General features: G+C 43.8%; 2 long non-coding RNA genes across 2 annotated transcripts in view; one reads left to right on the top strand and one right to left on the bottom strand.

Moving 5' to 3' along the window:
* LOC141993651 (uncharacterized) overlaps positions 1–18,755 on the top strand; it is a 123,933-nt gene that overhangs the window by 96,257 nt on the left and 8,921 nt on the right. The gene's annotated exons all lie outside the window — the stretch shown is intronic.
* On the bottom strand, positions 3,804–7,663 carry LOC141993650 (uncharacterized). The gene is made up of 3 exons (XR_012640918.1): positions 7,569–7,663; positions 6,851–6,935; positions 3,804–4,052 (listed from the first exon to the last, which is right to left on the bottom strand). It is a non-coding gene; the product is annotated as an uncharacterized LOC141993650 (long non-coding RNA).

Below are 18,755 nucleotides of genomic sequence, written 5' to 3'. Positions count from 1 at the left end.
TATTTGACCAAAGGGCTGGATCCCCAAATCCAGCTGAGCTGTGCTTACCGCAGGATGTGACACTGGATGGGAAGGTGGTTGTAGAAACTGATCTCGATGTTGACTGGGGACTGAAATGGCCCTTGTCATAACATGGAGCAGCCTGACGGCTGTTCTAAGTTACATTGGCTAGAACAGTCCACAGGGGCCATTCCACCAGCTAGAGGTGTTTGGAGCAAACTGTACACCTGCCACTGCCCCCTCCTTCCCTTGGTCTACTCCAGAGTGCCTTCCAGTTGGGTTGTTGTGATTTTATAGCAGTTAGTACTCTGCATTGTGGCCACAGCAACTGTGGTTCAAATCTGCATCATAGTATCTCTTTATGGGGAATAATGGGTTAGGCGGTAATACTGCAGAAAAGGATCTGGGGGTTATCGTGGATCACAAATTGAATATGAGTTGTCAATGTGATGGAGCTGCGAAAAAGGTTAATATCCTTTTGGGGTGTATTAACAGTGTCATACGTAAGACAGAGGAAGTCATTGTTCTGCTCCGCTCGGCACAGCGGAGGCCTCATCTGGAGTACTGTGTTCCGTTCTGGGGCCGCACTTGAGGAAAGATGTGGACACATTGGAAAGAGTCCAGGGGAGAGCAACAAAAATGACAAAAGGTTTTGGAAACTTGACTTTTATAAGGAAAGTTTTAAAAAACTGGGCTATGTTGAGTCTTGAGAAAAGACTACTGAGGGGGCTCCCAATAACAGTCTTCACATATATTAAGGGCTGTTATAAAAAAAGGACGGTGATCAAATTGTTTTTCATAGCCATTGAAGGTATGGGACAAGAAGTAATGGGCTTAATCTGCAACAAGGGAGATTGAGGTTAGATATTAGGGAAAAAATTCTGACTAGAAGGATAGTTAAGTACTGGAACCCCCATCTTGGGAGGTGGAGGTTTTAAGGACAGTTTAGACAAACATCTGTCAGGGATGATCTAGATGTCCTTGGTTCCACCTCAGCGCAGGGTGATGGATAGGTGACCTCTTGAGGTCCCTTCCAGCCCGACGCTTCTCTGATTCTATGCTGAGAACAGGAGAGTGTGTCACTAATGGTTTGCTAGTGATCTTCAGGGAGCTGATTCTCCCCTTGTATCCAGCTGCTTTCATAGATCATTGGCCAGATGGGACTATTGGGATCATCTAGTCTGACCTCCTCTATCATCATATAAGGGCAACTAAAATACATAAAATATTGTCTTTATTTATTGCATGTCACCAGCTGCAGCAGTTGTCACAGGGAGCTTTTATGGCTGCAAGTGGGAGGGGAGGGAATGTGAGTGACTGTAAGTAGCAGCAGAAGGGGTCATTGGAATCATGAATGAGGGTGAAGTGACCCATGAGCAAATCTCTCCATTAAAGTGTGGTCTACCCTATGGGAATAAATGTCAAACTTCCTATCTACATGTATTTCTTGTCTGTGAGAGCAGTCAGATGCCTTTGATGAGCCAAGCTGGGTGAGGTAATATATTTTATTGGACCGACTTCTATTGGTGGGTGAATTGGTCCAATAAAAGATATTCTCTCACCCACCTTCTTTCTCTCATATTCTGGGACCAACACGGCTACAACTACACTGCATATGGCAGGTGCCTTTGATGTTAGAGGTCAACACATGCGCGTCTTTCCCATTACTGCAAGACAAATGTGGGATATCACACCTCTCTTGCCACTATGTTGATGTTGTCTGACTGGCTATGGAACAGATGAGACGCCAGTTGATTGATTTATGGAGGGAAGGCTGCACAGCCAGAAGTGTTTTTGTTTTCAGTGAGGGTGCAGAGTGTCAGAACAAAGTGGAGTCAGCAGAGGGGATCTCACCTCCCAAAATCTGCAGCCACAGATATCTATGGCTCCTGAAAAACAAAACAATCGGACGAAAACTGTGGCCTGATCCAGCAAAGCACTGAAATACAAGCTTTACTTAGAGCACATGAGTCATCCCATTGCTAAAGCATATGCCTAAGGGCCCAATCCAGCCCCCACTGAGGTAATTGGAAACACTCTTATGGAAGTTGGATCGGGCCCCGAGTGTTTTGCTGGATCAAGGTCCATGTGCATGATGGGCTGTGCTCTTCTTAGCCTTTTCTCTGCCTCCATCCCTGCACATGCATCCTGATAAGGCTAATTTAATCTGAAAATACAACGGCTGAGCTCTAGCTGAGTGAGCAGCACCGGGAGCTAGAAAGAGGAATAAGATGCTACGGAGTGTGAGCAAGAGTGATGTAATCTGGCCCTGTTTATTTAGGGCTATGTCGTGCCCTTGTCTTATTCAGGAACACCTCTGCCTTTGCCTTGCCTGAATCTTGAGCCTGGTGCAGAGCACAGCCCCCGTTTCCTGAATACTCCCCACTGTTTACAAGTGGGCAGGGAGGGGCCCCATCTCTTGCCAATTACACAAGGTGGGAAGTAATTTACTATTCCCCTGGAGCCAGAGCGGAGCTGGGGAGGAATTGTGTCTTGGACATACTCCTAGGCTGGGACAGCTTACACACTGCCCATTGCTTAGGCATGTGCCAAAAGTGACAGCTATCCCTTCGGTGATAAACCTGTGAAGTCTATTCTGCCCTGCCTTCACTGAAATCACTGGGGCTGCACTGGCTGTGTGAGCCAGGTTAGGCCTGTTCTCTTCTGATTCCATCTTTCAACATCTGAGTAATTTGCTACTCAGCCCTGGAGCTGTTGTCAATAAAAGAAGCAGAGAAAAATGAAGTGTCAGTAACAAATGTGCCCTATCCATGAATTTATTGGCAGAGTGGCTGGCAAATCCTGTCTGCCAATTGTCAAGACTTGGAATAAAATACAGTAGCTCAGTTTTCTGTACCCTCCTCCCAATGACGATGACAGATTGGCCCCATTATAGAGGTTACTTTATCCTTACCACTACAAGTTAAGGTCACAGAACAATTTTTTTCATAATGCCCCAGTTTTCAAATACTTATCATTCACCTTTGGGGCTGAAATTTCCCGTTTGATCTCTGCCATATGGTTTGAGCAAAATTCCATCACTTTTCTTTTGATCCATGAGAAGACTGGGCGAGGGAAGGAATACAATTTCCCCATTTATTTAAAAAAATAGTTTTAATGTGTGCTGTCTGGGGGACTAAGAGGGGAATGTGGTGGAATAATTGAAACAACCGAATCCTTTAGATCCAGATCCTCAGCTGGTATATATTGAAATAGCTCCTTTGACTTCAGTGGAAGAACACTGATGCACCCCAGCTGGGGATAGGCCCCTTAAAATTTAAATTGTGCATTTGGATTCCATCCACAGGAGCTTTGCAAGAGGCTCTATGCTGCTATATTGATGAAACTCACCCAATTCCATTGGCAGGGCAACCCATGCAGCCCCTCCAGTGTGTGCAAAGGAGAGCAGGATTTGGCCTACTTTCGTTCAAGTTCATTTCTTTGCCCTAGAGCTGTATGTTTGTCTGCCTGACACAATGAAGTTCAAGCATTCACTTCTGTGCTATTGAGGATGTTACTAGTTTGACAGCAGTCTATAATTACTAGGTGTCATGCAACGTCAGTGACAGCTACAGCAGCATCAGAATCCAGGGATCACTGAATTCATGAACCGCTCCTAGGTATCTCAGAAGTAAAATGACTAAGACCCTGGAAACACTTATGAATGTGATCAACTTAAAGCATTTGAATAGTGTCACTGAAGTCAATAGAACTACAGATGAGCTTAAAGTTTAGTCCCTACATAAGCATTTGTAGGATTGAAGGCTTTAATGTTAATTTGCTTGTGCCTTCTGTAACTCTTCACACAATACAATGCATCTGTATTTCTGGAATTTTAAAAAATCTCTGAGTAAAGTGTTTCAGTTGCTGGTGAACACTGATTACACTAAAGGACTTATAGATATGGAATTAAGCTTTTACTGGGCGTGATTGTTTTTCAGTGGCAAGCTTGTCAAGTCTTTCATTTAACGTGTTGATTACAGGTGACTCTCCTTTCCAGATCCGGATCCATCAAAGCCTCATACTCAAAAAATAACATCGGTGCTGATTATCTGGAAATGAGAAATAGGATACTGCGTCACTGGTCCTAGTGCGGTATCTCCCATCAACATTCAATACACTTTGCCACAAGATGCACAAATTATTCCATGGTTTCTTGCGAGAATGAAATGGTCGTGGTGGTCATGGTGGGATTCCCAGTGATGGTGGGGGGCTTTATAACCTTTAGCCCAGAGGTTAGGGTACTTATCCGGTATGTGGGAAACCCCAATTCAATTCCCCCCTACCTGATGAGCAGAAGGGATTTGAACAGAAGTCTTCCCCCCCACCCCCGCCATCCACCCACTCACATGTTTGCCCGAACATCCCCTCTTTCCTCAGGCATTTTGTGTGGAGTTAGTTGGCCTCTGAGCACACCTACTGGATTAGGCCCTGCACGCAAGTCAGGCAGAGGAGTGACTGTCTTCCCCTGGGTTGTGGATCGCAGGCGGGAGATAGGTGTCTGGATGTCTAGAGGGAGGCAGCAGTGTGCATGCCCAGAGGTAGTGCCTAGGGGAACCTTTACAGTAAAAGCTTAGGCACCAAGGGAGTTTGGATGCCTACAGGTTTAGGTGGCAGCAGAGTGGGGCTTTGGCAAAGTGCCTAAGTCCCTTTGCAGATCTGGTCTAGAGATTATACTTGTCTGGTTCCTCCCCCTCCCCCCTTGTAATATGGTATCCTACCCCTTTAAATGCCTGGAAGCCTGGGGCCAGTCAGATCTATTCTTTAACTCCATGCTGTTCCACCTGTGCAGGGTCTGGGACTTAAAAGGAGGAAAGAATCATGTGCTGGCTGGAAAGGAGAGCCTGAGGCAGAGGGGCCTGTGGCAGATCCCAGGCAGGAAGGCCTGGGAGTGGCTGCTCAGGAAAGTGCAGGGAGCCTCACCTAATGGAGCCTAAGAGGGGCTGAAGAAAGAGCTGGAAAGGAGCCTGGGAATGGGGAAAGTAGAGCCCGGTGTGGGGGAGGAGGCAAAGAGTGTCTGAAATTAGAGGGGAGAAACCTCTCAGGCAGGAAGGGCTGGGCCTAGCTGGAGACTGGGATAAAGCTTGGCTGGAAGTCCTGTCATAGTCACGGCATTGAGCTACCACAGCAGCCTGAAGGTGTTGCTGGCTGTCTGGAGGCAGAGCTGCTGCAATGCCGGGGGTGCTCTGGGATGGTGAGTTTTGTAACACCTTGCTGCTTCATTTCTTTGTAACGTAAATGTATGTCTAGTTTTAAATTTGACTACTGAACAATTCTGCAAAGGCACGCCTGGGGAGTCAGTCTGGGAGTTCCAGTGGGGCCAAGTGACTTAGGCACCCAACACCCATCAAAGTCTGACTTCTGGACGCCCATGGTTTTGTAGGCATAGGTTGGGCTTTGAAGATTGCTGATTTATTCAGTACATGCCTATTTTACTATAACTCCTATCTCCCACCTCTGACTGTTCCTGCTCCCCCTACGTACTCACACACGCACCTACCCCTTCAGTCTGGGTTTCATTCCCCTATTATATCTCAACATCCCAGGCTGGTGAACTTGCTGGTATAAGGATTCTTTGATGTAGTCATTTTGTACAGCACCTAGCACATCAGGGATTCTATCTTTGTTTGGGAATTCTGCTACATTGTAAATAACAGTGTAAGTCAAGCTAACACAGCGTGGCTTTTTGACCCCACATAGAAGTATATGAGTCTGCTATTGCCTTTGAACTCTGGTTCTTTAGCTCAAGCAGTAGTTATCACCCTGCATTTTGTACATGTTGGTTCAATCAAAACATCTTTCTTACTTACTATCATCCTGACCTTATCTTTTAGGAGGGGTCAGTGTGTTTCTGTTATCATTGGGGAATGTTTTGTACCATGCTTAATATCGGCATGTTCTGGTACCACTTGATATCAGGATGTGTTTGCATGAGCACTCTGTGACTAGCACGTCTTAGGAATGTGTATTTCTGAACTATCAGCCCTGTTCTTGCCAAATTCTGTAAGCAGGTCCTGCCTCATACCAGGCCTCTGATAGAAGGGCTTATGTCTCAGACTCTCTTCCTACTACAGTAGAGACTCATGCTTCGAGATGCAGAATGTCTCCACAGATGAGCCAAGCAGGGGCATTGTTACAAGTGATGGGTAGAGGTGGACAAAGATGCATACTCGTGTTGGCTTCAGTTAAAATAATAATACTTAACCATATTGTTTTCATATTTAACACTGTGTGTTTTAAATATTCTTTATTACTTGTATAGCACCAATAGTGAGTTACTTTACAGAGTGGTCAGGAGACAAGGTCCGAGCACTTACTTAGGGGCTTATTGTCAAAAAAGGAAACAAACCATTGGGAATGGGATGTAAGGAAATGCTGTGTGCTTAAGTAGGGAACATTGGGAAACGTTTTCCCCCATGTTTTTATTGGGTCTAATTAGCCAACACTGCTGTGCAAGGAGAACTTTTTTGGGGAAGACTTGTTAGTTTTAAGGAAGACCTTGAAAAAAGAGGGTTGTGGCTAAAATGCGACCACTTTCTCATGTTCTTCACTCTGTGAGCTTATATGTAAAAGGACAAAGGCGCAGGTTTCCCCTCCAGCAATATGCCTGGAGCTAAGCAAACAGATTTGTATAATGATAGTTTTGTACAAACATAGGGAATGGCGAGTTTTGAATAAAGCTTGTTTGTCAAAGGTTTTATTTTCACTTGGCGCATTCAGGCGCAATTAGAGTCAAAGTGATCCTGAGACGATACCAGCAGGAGGAAAACAAGCAAAATGAGAGAAGTGCTTTTAACTGCAGGGTTCTAAAGTGTAAATGATAAATAATATATAGATTTGCATTACTTACCCGAGCCAACAGATGTGTCCACTGGGGATTTTATTGCTGAGAAATCATTTGTGCCTTCCGAAAGAGCTAGTGTAAAAGCTGTAAACTGAATGTGAAGCGTGCTGGTGAGTCCAGCAGAAAGAGAGAGCTCTGCTATTATGTATGCTGTACCAAACCTGAGCAGGAAGCAGAGGAGTCTAGGCTAGTGATTTGATGACATTGGAGGTGACATTACAGCAGGTACCTAGGTGACCTGTTTTTTAATTCTTTGGAACAGTCCAGCTCCAATAGCCCACCTGTAAAAATCAATTGAATGGGCACCTGCTGTGGAGATGTTCGCAAGGAAAAGTAGGTGGTCAGAGGGATTTCTTATCATCCTCAAACTTTGTGTTGAGGAAGCAAATGATCCTGAGAATTTAAGTGCTGTTCTGCCCCAAAGGAGCTCTCTAGAAATGCCACCATGGGATGCCACGTGGCTTAATGATCACATAACTCCCTCTAGTGGCAGGGCTTGTTACCCAAATTTCTTTCAACCCAAAGCTCTTGGTAACTTTTACTCTGCGTGAGGTGGTGTCAGGAAATAAATCAGGGGAGACATGGCCGTCCGACCGATAGATGGCTGGCACAAACAGGACAACACAAGAGTGCTTTCACTTAAAGCTAAACTTTACTTAGTCTCAAGCACTTATATGCACGTCTGCAAGAGGTTAGTAAAACACCCCCAACCCTTGATAATTACCAAAGCTCGAGTGGCACAGCGGCAGCCCGTCTGTTGCTGGGAAACACAAGATGCATCCAGAGAGAGAGAGTCCAGTCCTGAAGAGTCCCCCTACCTCAAACTTTTCGCCCTTATTTATACATTAGTAATAGAATGACATGTCCTTTAAAGCAAAACTTGTTAAGTAAGCAGTTTCAATGGTCAAGCGAGAGGTTCCTTCTGATTATCGATTAACCAGGTGTGGGTTTTTCCAGAGTTTGCAGCCTTGAGGCCCCAATAGACATTCCTGGGGCACATCCTGCTCTTCTAAGATGCATGTATCAGGAACTTCAACACAATTCTTATAAGGAAGGACGCGGGGTCACCCAAAACCTCCTTCCCCCTCCTGCCTTGGTTAAGCTAAGCCTGCTTACTTGGCTGCTTTTAGTAATAAGCCATAGTGGTTTCAGGCACTTTACTGGTTTGCCAAAGTCTCCCCATACAGGCTAAGCCTGCTACTTTCCCACAATGGAGGGAATTGCTCTTTAGCTCACAAGGGAGAGGCTTGTCCCTTCCCCAGAACCTCCTCTCCATCCTCTTTCTCCCTCTCACAACTCTGAATAACTGGAGCCCCCCTGTCAAACAGGCCAACGGGCTCTGTTGGACCTGGCTCTGCCTGGTGGGAAGAAGAAATGGATTCTGGGGTGGATAAGGAGACTAGGGGAAACACCAGAGCTATTCTCAGATGGATGTTATGGTACCTGTAGAGCATGCCAGAGAAAGTGGCATAGGGGCAAACAGAAATGGAGGACAACAGAAGAGGGAACCACGAAGGAAGAGAGGTGTGACAGGAAAATGGGACGGGGCTTCTGAGGGACGAAAAGCAGAGGCGCTGCAAGGTGGAATAGGAGAGGGAGGATGCTAGAAGCAAGGGAACTGGAACAATGAAAAGGGATGTAAGGGCAAGGGCAGATTGTGAGGGCTGGGCAAAGTGTAGGGAGGAGCGGGGTATGGTTGAGGCTATGATTCTTTTCATGGTGAATTTTAATAAATGTCACGGCAGAGGTGGGGGAAAACAAGGATGTCACAGAAAGCAGAGAGGAGCTGAGGTCCCTTAGGGAGCAGGGCTGGACAGTGAGTTTGCCCCACAGTGGCAGCTCCTGTCCTGCTGGGCTGGGCCTGATTGCACACTCCAGGTATTGCGAACTGTCCCACGTGAGCTCGGCGTCACTCAGGTTTGGCACTTCCACCCCTCCATAGGTGGAGAACCAGAGTGGTGGAGGACCAAATTTGACTGGTGGTGCGAGCTGGCCCACATAGTCACAATCAAATCTGGCCCTCCGTCTCCCATCTATGGAGGGACATACACACCAAACCTGAGCATCGCTATGACAGCCTGAGCATCGCTATGACAGCACCTGGAGGGAAAAAGAGCCAATGGTGTGGGGGTCACAGACTATTCAAATTCCCAATTACTGTGAATACCATGACCTCCGCACCAAATTTGTAGCCTTAGGGATGATGGATGAAAGAGGGAGTGAAGACTGAGAGGAAAAACTGGGACGGAGAAGAGTCTGGAGTGGTTTTTGGGAAGGATAGACTAGGAGGGAGGAGAGAATGGATATTGAGAGAGGAGAAGCTGGTGGGGACAGAGTGAAGAGGTTTTTGGGAGGGTTCTTGAGGGCGTGATTAGTATCCAGCCTAGAGCATTCAGTGCTAGTGTCTGGTGGTGTGAGGGCAGGTCAAACTGGACTGGGAAATGCAGATATAATATTACTGTTCCAGTGTTGTCTACTCTTACAGTTTTATCACGAGTCTCACAATATTTTGTCTTTTTTTGTAAACCCCCCAGCTCCTGAACTTATGTAAAGTTCAGCTTTCATTTAAAACAACCTCCCCCCACACCCACACCCACACCCACACACAACTCTAGCCCTCGTGCTTGTGGAGAAAATCGGGAAAATGTGACCCAAGTGTAAGCTACAGGCTCAGACACTGGAAAGCAAAGAGAGAGAACCCAAAATGTTTTATTCTGTAGAATTTCATGATTTTAGGCCAATCTCATAATTTTTGGAGGCCTCACTCGTGATTTTTGAATGCTTGGGGATTTGCAGCACTGCTTTTCTTTTACTTACTTTTATTTGAATAGGGTTTAATATTTATAATCCATACCCTATTCCCCCCACATAGGCTACTGATCTTATTCTCCTTTCTATTAACTTGCATTCACTTTCCACATCCCAGCAAGTTACACTACTTTATCATTTATGGCACTGCTGAATTTACCCCCATGACTTCCAGGGGACTTGAACTTGCTCTCATCAAGCTTCAGTCTGGGCCATTCTCCCTGAAGAATTATCATTATCTATGCGTTGTTCCCTTCTTGCAGTATTGTTCCTTATTCATATTGATATTTGTGATTGCTCGTCAGGGATCAAAACAACTTTGGCTGAGTCTTTCGATTCAACTTACCCAATCAAGAGTTGACAGGTTTTTCAGAATCCCTCTGCCTGCAATCTCATCAATATTCATAAACATTATAACTTCGCACTTGCAAAAATGGAATTGCCTTTTCCCCCCTGCCCCCGTAACCTTTGATAGAGTATATGGGTCTGTTTCATTCTAATTAGACTGATAAAGCACTTCTTACATGCTGGTAGCAGTCTCTTATTGATTTTAAAAATTTTGGTCTGTCTTTTGTCAAACTATCACTTTCTGTTGTGTTAATTAAAATATGGTTTCATATTCTACAGCATAAATACTCAATTGGCTTAAAATGACTGAGCTTTCACATCATACAGGCCTAGAGACTCTATCGGGGAATCTGTATTTTGTCTTTAGCAGCCTTTAATCATTTTCATGGTGCCTCAGTGCAAATGATTTTCTAGACCTTGATTCAATAGTAATAATTTCAACAACAAGGATGAACAATTTTTTGGAAATTCATTAGCTCTTTACCTATAAATTAGATCTAATTTTTAGCTTTGAAGAGTACCCTCTACTGTAATTATTAGTTATTTATTACTTTCAAGAGTTCATTAATAGAATATGTTAAAATTCTAACCGTTAGAGCTGGAGGCATAATGTAAAAACACTTTCTGTCAATATTTGCATGAATTTTCAAGTAGATTAGTTAGGGCTATACTCATGTCCATTGACTTCAGTAGAATCTGGACCTTTCTGAACATTTCTGCAATTGAGTTTTACTGCCACAAAGGTTTACAGAAAGCTAACATCAAGTTGTAGGTGGGTATGTCCACAGAAATAAAATTTATTATTTGTACAAGCAAGTATTCACACTGAAAATGTTTGCACACGTAACCAGGGAACGTAAACAATAGCATGAAACTTACCTGACCAAGCATAACTAACTTACACAGTGCCAATAACAAATATTGTATATTCACAAAACTGCCCACAATAGATACTGATTAAAAAGGGAGAAAAATACCACAGAAACTGTCAAATAATTTCAAATCACAAACAAATGTGAGGAGGTTGAGATCTGCTTGCAATTGTTCCATAAGCAGAAAGAGGCAACAGCCACTGAATAAGTTTGGTGTGAATTATTTGCTCAGCTTTTATAATACAAAGTCCCAATAGTGATTTGGTATGTAAAGGTCCTGTCCTGCGATCTTTCCTCATGTGACTTCAGTGGACTACATGTGAACAAGGGATGAAGGGTTGAAGCCAATGATTGTAAGTCACTTTGCTTTACAAGCTTGTTCTTGATTCCCTACTTTTCTCAACAGAACTCTTTCCATGGAAAATTTCTCATGTGAACTCTGCATTAGCTAGATTTTTTTTTTCTGTACCTACCCAGTCAGTGTAAAGTTAGTCTGACAACTAATGTTGGAGTTTCAAGATTTTGAATGTGGTATGTTTTTCTAACATTTTTTTTGTCCATTCCTAAATCAGAAATGATTCAATGTAGCAATTTATATTCTGTACTAATCCCTACCTCTGTCATTCCTACTAGAAATTTAAAGCAAATACTGATATTGACATTGGATTTGAGCTGGTGGCATCAGACATAACTTTGATGTTTTATGAGATAATCCTTCAGGAATTTTTCCTCTTATAGTCACCCTCTCCTTCCTGGTCTCCCCAGCCCCAAGTGGGGGCAACCAGAAATCTTTCCGACTGAAAAAGTTCAAACACATCTACCTTCAGTGTGTCTCCACATTATTGGTATGTCCACACTGGAGTTGGAAGGTGTAAGTTCCAGCTCAGGGAGACATGCCTGTGACAGCTCTGATAGATCTAGCGTGCTAAAAAGAGCGTATGGCAACATAAGCAGTGGGAGGGACTAGCTGCCCTGATATGTTCCCATCTGAGATGCTAGGCAAGTACAAGGGCAGCTAGTATACGTCTACTTGAGCTGGACATTACACATTACACAGCTCCAGCGTAGACGTACCTAAGACACTGTTCATGACACAAGTGTATTGTGAGGGTTAATGGGCCAATCCTGCCCACCTTACTCTCATGAAGAACCTCACTGACTTTGATAACTCGGTGGGATATTGGCTTTTGTTAGGGCCCGACCCAAAGCCTACTGTAGTCATGGGAGTTTTTCCCTTGACGTAGATGGTCTTTGGATCAGGCCTCAAGTAAGGTGAGTGGATCAGTCCAATACTTGTAAAGGCCTTTGGGATCCTTCAGGTGGAAAGAGACCTCTGCAGTGCAAAGTGCTTTAATGCAGGTCTTGGGCTGGCTAAAGGATGCTTCTGGGAAATTACATGAGACATTTCCCTCCACACCCATAGCTTCACACTTCCCTTCTGCATAATCTTTGGCTTTAGCTGAGATGACTCCAACCCTTCACACTACTTGGATGCTGAAAGAAAGATCTGAGTGGCTGAATAAGTTCCCTTGCCTTTCCCTTTAAATGAACATAGATGGAAACCCAGCTCAGATTCCCCACATTCTGTTCTCCCTCCTGTCTGCCAACGATAACCACTTTCTCTGTCTTGCTGTTGATGCAATTTAGAATGACATGCAGCAGGAGCACGCAAGATTAATGAAAATGTTCTGTAGTTCCTTCAAGTCTTTCTGTTGAGATAATGTAATATAGATTGATTTGAACCAGTCGTTTAGCCCGTCCCCGTTTCCCAAGGGCATTGACAGATTTTTGTGTGATTGGGGACGGGTGGGGGGTGGGTCAGTCATATCACTGACCAAGCAAAGTGCCATGTGCAAATACTGTAGTCCATTCCTGTCTTGGTTTTGTGTGTGTGTGTAATGCTGCTGGCCACTTAAAAACCCACAATTTTCTTGCCATGGCATTAGTTACTGAGTGATATGCTGTATTTCCTATATTTGGAATAAGAAATACTACAATAAGTAACATGATTCCCCTTATGCCCCCTTTGGTAGTAGCAGCCACCCTATGGACCTGATCCAATGCTCAAAGAAAAGTCTCTAATCTCGGTGACCATTGGCTCAGGCCCTATGTATGAATTTACTCCGCAATTCAGATTTTTGGATGATAGGATTTTGTTTTTCAGTTGCACAAATGATTATGTGGAACAGCTGTCTGCATTTTTATCTCACTCCTGCTCTATATTTTCTAACGTCCTTGAAGCCTTTCTCTTTTGCAGATTCTTTATCCTCTGCAATCTTGATAGTGCTGTCATTGGTAGTGAATATATATATTTTTAATTTCTTTGCTGTGCCACCTCTCTGCTTTGTTCTGCTTCTGAGCGCCGCACGTGTATGCCTGGTGCTGTTGCTGCTGGAGTGGCCAACAGCTGCTTTTCTTGATGAGGTGTTTTGTACTGAACCCAAGCAGCCTTATTTTCCATGTCTTAATTGCAATGTGAACCGTCCCATTTCATTAGCTTTGAGAGCCATTTCTTGTCTCCTTCAATACTCTTGTTTGTTCTTGGTGCTTGTAACCAAGAATATTTACAAATAGGCAGAAGCCAGGAAAGCGAGATATGGATGCAGATCTGAATTTACCCTAACCAGTAGTAGTCTTAATTTTAGTGATAGAGTAGTACATATGGGATTGGGACCCCATTGTGCTAGGCACTGTACAGGGAGATAGTAAGGGACAGTCCCTTCCCCAAAGAGTTTCCAATACATAAGACACACCAAGTGTCAGAGAGAGGAAATATTACCACCACCATTTTACAGGTCAGACACTGACGTTCCAATTCACCAGGGACTAGTAGGACTGCTCCCACACTTAGTTAGTTAGGCACATGCTCAAATACCATGTGGTACTGGGGTCAGAAAGATTAAGTGACTTGCCTCTGTTATACAGGAAGTCCACGGGAGAACTGGGAATTTAAGCTAGATCTCCTAAATCCCAGTCAAATGTCTTAACTTGTTGTCATTACCAAAAGTCTGGACGTGCCCAGATCCACAATTTTTAGCTTGGTCCACCATATAGATAATAGCCAACTGCAAAGTTCAAGATTGGCTCCAAAATTCAGAGGATATTTCAGTCTGGATCCTAAATCCACTGGGTGTTTAGATCTGGCATTTTGATTCAGAATCATCGCTCGCAAAAAAAAAAAAAGAAAAAGGGAAAAAAAAGAGCATGGCCAGCTCTTTAAGAGCTCTTGGTTGTAAGTTATCTGGACCTGCTGATTTAATGCTGTGTAACTTTAGAAGCTGCTGTTTAACATCCTCCTGAGTTCCTGTTGCAATGGTCCCCTCACTCCATCTATCCCAGCTTTTCAACGAAACTCCCTAAAACTTTGTTATCACTCTTCTATCTTTCCACCAACCCATCACTGTGATATCTGAGCCCTTCCAGCAGCATGATAAGGCACAAGAACATAAGAATGGCCATACTAGGTCAGACCAATGGTCCATGTAGCCCAGTATCTTGACTTCGAACAGCGGCCAGTGCCGGATGCTACAGAGGGAATGGACAGAACAAGGGAATTATCAAGTGATCCATCCCCTGTGATTTAGTCCCAGTTTCTAGTACTCAGATGTTTCAGAACACCCAGAGTGTGGGGTTGTGTTCCTGACCATCTTGGCTAATAGCCATCGATGGGCCCAGCCTCCATGAATTTATCTAATTCTTTTTTTAACACAGTTATACATTTGGCCTTCACAACATCACCTGGCAATGAGTTCCACAGGTTGACTGAGTGTTGTGTGAAATAGTACTTCCTTGTTTAGTTTTAAACCTGCTACCTATTAATTTCATTGGGTGGTCCCTGGTTTGTGTGTCATGTGAAGGGGTAAATAACACTTCCCTGGTCACTTTCTTCCCACCAGTCATGATTTTATAGAACTCCGTCATCTCCTCCCTGAGTTGTCACTTTTCTAGGCTGAACAGTCCCAGTCTTTTTAATCTCTCCTCAGATGGAAGCCGTTCCTAACCCCTGGTCATTTTTGTTGCCCTTTTCTGAACCTTTTCTCAATTCTAATGTATCTTTCTTGAGATGCAGCAACCAGAACTGCACACAGTATTCAAAGTGTGGGCGTATCATGGATTTATAGAGTGACATATCTATCCCTTTCCTAATGGTCCATAATATTGTGTTCGCTTTTTTGACTGCCGCTGCACTCTGAGCGGATGTTTTCAGAGACCTATCCACAATGACTCCAAGATCTCTTTCCTGAATGGAAACAGCTAATTTAGACTCCAACTTTTTGTGTGTATAATTGAGATTGTTTTCCAGTGTGCACTATTTTGCATTTATCAAGATTGAATTTCATCTATTTTCTTGCCCAGTCACCCCATTTTGTGAGATCCTTTTGTAACTCTTTGCAGCCAGCTCCGGACTATCTTGAGTAATATTTTATCGAATGCAAACTTTGCCTCCTCACTGTTCACCCCCTTTTCCAGATCATTTAAGAATATGTCGAACAGCACAGGTCCCAGCACAGATCCTTGGGGGATCCCACTATTTACCTCGTTCCACTGTGAAAACTGACCATTTATTCTTACTCTTGGTTTCCTAGCTTTTAACCAGTTACTGATCCATGAAAGGACCTTCCCTCTTATCCCCTTTGGTGTGGGACCTTGTCAAAGGCTTTCTGAAAGTCCAAGTGCACTACATCAACTGAATCACCCCTGTCCACATGCTTGTTGACACTCTCAAAGAATTCTAATAGTTTGGTGAGGCATGATTTCCTTTCCAGAAGCTGTGTTAGCTCTTCGCCAACATATTGTGTTAATCCTATGTGTTTTATAATTCAGTTCTTTGCTATAGTTTCAATCACTTTGCCTGGTGCTGAAGTTAGTCTTACTGGCCTGTAATTGCCAGGATCGCCCGTGGAGCCTTTTTAAAATATCGGCATCAAATTAGCTATCTGCCAGTCATCTGGCAGAGGGGCTGATTTAAGTTAAGGCACATGACCAATATTGATCATGTGGGGTTTCTCTGTCTTAATGTTAGCTACATATCCATGACCTGTCCTTCAAAAATATTTTGTAACCATTTTTCCTGTAGTGGACCGCCCCATCAGTTTTTTAAAATCAATTTCCAATTGATTAGAGGGCACATTGTACTTATTCTGGTTTGGTGGGAGTCTTGGGGGTGTACTCTCAATATTACAGTCATATTTTGAGTGGATCCAGGAGTCATGCACAGATAATAGCCAACTGTGAAACTCAGTTTCATCACAAGCTGTAGCAATTTGACCTGTAATGCATGAATACAATGTGCTTTACTCTAGAGGACACCATTTTACAGTTGCCTTGTGTCTCGGGAAACTTCCAAAAAAACCCAGTCTAATTAGTGACATTTCTGCATATTTATTTATTTATTAAGAAATTATTGTTAGGACAGCTTGCATGAAAACTCCTCTTTGTTACTTAGGGGAAAGGAGCTGCTCCCTGCTGCTTGTTCTTCCTTTGAAGTCATTATCCCCTGTCTGTGACCTCACAATGAATTTCTGTAGCTGTGATTAGGTACCCCAATGCTCACACTTCACAATGCCTTCTCATACAAGCTTCACCCTAACAGGGCACATGTCCACTCTACCTAGGTCTTTAAGGCCACCTCCTAATGAGTCTCCCACCAGTCTCAGAGTAGCAGCCGTGTCTGTATCCACAAAAAAAAGGAGGACTTGTGGCATCTTAGAGACTAACCAATTTATTTGAGCATAAGCTTTCGTGAGCTACAGCTCACTTCATCGGATGGATGCAGTGGAAAATACAGTGGGGAGATTTATATACACAGAGAACATGAAACAATGGGTGTTACCATACACACTGTAACGCGAGTGATCAGGTAAGGTGAGCTATTACCAGCAGGAGAGCGGGGTGGGGGGGGAGAACATTTTGTAGTGATAATCAAGGTGGGCCATTTCCAGCAGTTGACAAGAAAGTGTGAGGAATAGAGGGCGGGGACGGGGGGAGAATAAACATGGGGAAATAATTTTACTTTGTGTAATGACACAACTTGATTATCACCACAAAAGGTCCCCCCCGCCCCGCTCTCCTGCTGGTAATAGCTCACCTCACCTGATCACTCTCCTTACAGTGTGTATGGTAACACCCATTGTTTCATGTTCTCTGTGTATATAAATCTCCCCACTGTATTTTCCACTACATGCATCCGATGAAGTGAGCTGTAGCTCACGAAAGCTTATGCTCAGATAAATTTGTTAGTCTCTAAGGTGCCACAAGTACTCCTCTTCTTCCCACCAGTCTGTGACACCACCCCAGTGCAAGTCATCTTACTCCTGCTTCTTCTGAGTTACACACTTCCCCAGATGGTTATGTATCTGATACACCGCCAGGTCTTATGGAACGGACCAAATCACATTTTTAATTAAGGCCCATAGGAAGTGGCTGCAAAATTAGTGCTATATACTCCCCGCTGTCACTAACAGAAAGGCCCACTGATGGCAATGGGAGTCTTCACAAAGGCTAAGCATAAAATATGGCTTGTGTGTATGACTATTTGTATATGGCTCACGCTTGCTCTCATGCTCCTTCCCCAACCTTCCCTATTGCATTTTTTTCCCCTACACTTCAAGGTCAAAATACTGTCGATAACCTTTGTTTCTATTTTTAGTGTGTATTTAAGATAATTGTTTAGCTCTGCCAGAACATTGTGTTCCTGCAGTTTACTAGAGCACGAGAGAACTTTCCAAAGGATGGTTGGTTGCGTGTGTGCACGTATGTGCACCGTAGCTGTCCACGGAAACATTCACCCCACTGTTTTCCACTAACAAATGAGGGAACAGGCAAAGTGGATACCAATTTTGGGACAACAATGAAATGACAAGCAATAACAAGGAAGGCATTTTAACCTCGACGTACCCATGTGACATGACAGTGTTTAATCAAAGCCATCACTCTTGCTTCAGCTCCTAAGTAGCATGAATTACAGAAGGAATGAAGTGAATATATAAGTAGGACAGCACTGCATAACATACCTTCCAGCTGGAGAAATAATATCGGAGGCCTTTAATAGCCCTATTTGCAATCACCAGATTTAGTTTGCCCCTTCAGCCCCCTGGTGGAGGCATCTGGTGCTTACTTGTGAATAAGGATGTCAGAATTTGGCCTATTGGGGTGAAAAATAAATAAATAGATTCTTTCCCCTAGACTATGAACAAAATAATCCCTCAACCAACCAACTAACTGCAGTTTCTTTGCATCTACAGTGTATATACTGTGACAAAGTTCCTGCTCTACCTTGGTGGGTCTTGTGTTTATTGGCGGATTTGCTCGCCTTGGAGCTTCACGGCTCCCACCTCCTCACACACACACCACAAACTGAAGTGAGCTCCTTTTTAAAACCCAGGTGCCCTGATTAGCCTGCCTTAATTGATTCTAGCAGCTTCTTGATTGGCTGCAGGTGTTCTAATCAGCCTGTCTTAATTGTCTCCAGAAGGTTCCTGATTGTTCTGGAACCTTCCCTGTTACCTTACCCAGGGAAAAGGGACCTACTTAGCCAGGGGCTAATATATCTGCCTTCTATTACTCTCATATAGCCATCTGGCCCGACCCTGTCACAATACATTCTCCTCCTGAGAAAGCGGAAAACTCTGCTTTCTGTTACATCAGGGTAAATCCAGGGCTTTCTTTTCTCAATAATAATTTTTAGAAAGGTAGCAGGCAAAGTCCACTCTGGGTAAACTGTTTTCTCCTTGTTAAGTTTTATGACAGTACATCTGTCTTCAGGGCAAATAGTTTTTGGTTTTTCTTAAGGGTTGCCTAGTTATGCCTGTGTGACACCGTTCTGTCTCTTAAATGTCCTCTCTTTCACCAGGCACCACTTTTAGAGCTGGACTAACACCTGC

Source organism: Natator depressus, chromosome 9 (assembly GCF_965152275.1).
Source record: "Natator depressus isolate rNatDep1 chromosome 9, rNatDep2.hap1, whole genome shotgun sequence".
Classification (NCBI taxonomy): Eukaryota; Metazoa; Chordata; order Testudines; family Cheloniidae; genus Natator; species Natator depressus.
Note: the sequence above shows the minus strand (reverse complement) of the source record. Positions and strands in the feature narration are given on the sequence as shown.